This window comes from Aphis gossypii, unplaced genomic scaffold (assembly GCF_020184175.1).
Source record: "Aphis gossypii isolate Hap1 unplaced genomic scaffold, ASM2018417v2 Contig00310, whole genome shotgun sequence".
Lineage (NCBI taxonomy): Eukaryota > Metazoa > Arthropoda > Insecta > Hemiptera > Aphididae > Aphis > Aphis gossypii.
The window spans coordinates 4,063-5,717 of record NW_026083062.1 but is presented as its reverse complement, the minus strand read 5'-3'; positions in this window follow the sequence as shown (position 1 = coordinate 5,717).

Below are 1,655 nucleotides of genomic sequence, written 5' to 3'. Positions count from 1 at the left end.
ACAAACCTATCGAATATTTTGAACGCTTAAATGACCAGTTTAAAGTAGTACAAATGCAATGAAGATGTATTGCTACGATACAGTTTCTGCTGTGAAGGCTTCATATTTATTAGCATATAGGATTGCTAAAAACAATAAACCTCATACTATTGGTGAAAATCTTATTCTGCCCGCTGCAATAAATATGTGTACAGAAATATTAGGACAAGAAGCGGCAAATAAATTAAAAACAATACCAGCTTCAAATAATACTGTTCAGAGACGCATTGTTGATATAAGCGAAAATATTTTTTAAATAATTTTATTGTATACCTAAAAATAGAAAATTTGAGATACGGATTGTACACACATATACAGTAATATGTACTGAATAACGCTGGCGAAAAAAAAAAGATTAAAACGCAACGCTGACAAAATTAAAAATAGTTGAAAATAAATGTATAAATGACGCCTTAAGGCGTCATCCGCACATAGGAAACGATAGAAATGACGCCTAAAGGCGTCATCCCGCAGCGAACGTGTAAAATAGTAGACTGTTTTACAAACTCTGTGAAGAAAATGAACAAAACGTTAAATCACTTTTACTTCATTCAGAAGTACGTTAGCTTTCTCGAGGAAAATGCCTATTCAGACTATTTCAACTTCGTCACGAAGTCTTAGAATTTCTCAACAACAAAAATTCCGATTTGAAAAACTATTTTTGTGACAGTAAATGGCTAATTAAGTTGGCAGGCATATTTATTAGATATTTTTACCATGCTTAATATTTTAAATTTGTAGATGCAAGGTAAACATTTTGACATTTTTGATCAATGAAAAAAAATTGCTTCGTTCATAAAAAAATTATTATTTATAAAAAAAAAGTAGAAATAGGAAATATTGATATGTTTTTTGTACTTAGCGAGTTTCTTGAAGAAGACGACTCAGCGAATGTCAATGATATCAAAACAATTATTTCATTGCATTTAAATCAAATATCAATTGTATTAAATAGTTATTTTCAAAAATATATTCGTGACGATTTTCAACGGATTGAAAATCCTTTTACTGTTTCTATTGAAGAGTTGAACTTCAATACGCTTCTTGATACTCAGATTATCGATCTTTCGAGTGATAAAACTTATGAAAATAAATTTAAAAATGAAACTCTTGTAGATTTTTGGTGTGCAGTATATAATGAATATCCAGAATTTTCGATTAATGCAATAAAAAAATTATTACTTTTTCTTACCACTTATTTATACAAAAAAGGATTTTCTACCATGGCCAATATTAAAACAAAACAAAGAAACATATTAGATGTCACACATGACATGCACATCAGTTTATCTGAAATTGAATCCCAGTGGGAAATTTTATGCAACAGCACCCAGAATCAAAATTCACACTAAATTCAGCAACTTTCTATTATACTAATTTTTTGTATTTTTTTATAATTTATTTTATTTATTTATTAATTTATTATTATTCAGTATATTATATTTTATAGAAACTCAATGATATAATTGTTTATAATAAAAATCTTATTTATTTACAATTTACACTTTTACAGCATACTTTTTTTTTTTTTTAGCGAGGGGTCGCGTACCTAATAAAGATTAAATTTATGGGTCGCCATTGCAAAAAGGTTGGGAAACGCTGACACAGATCACTTG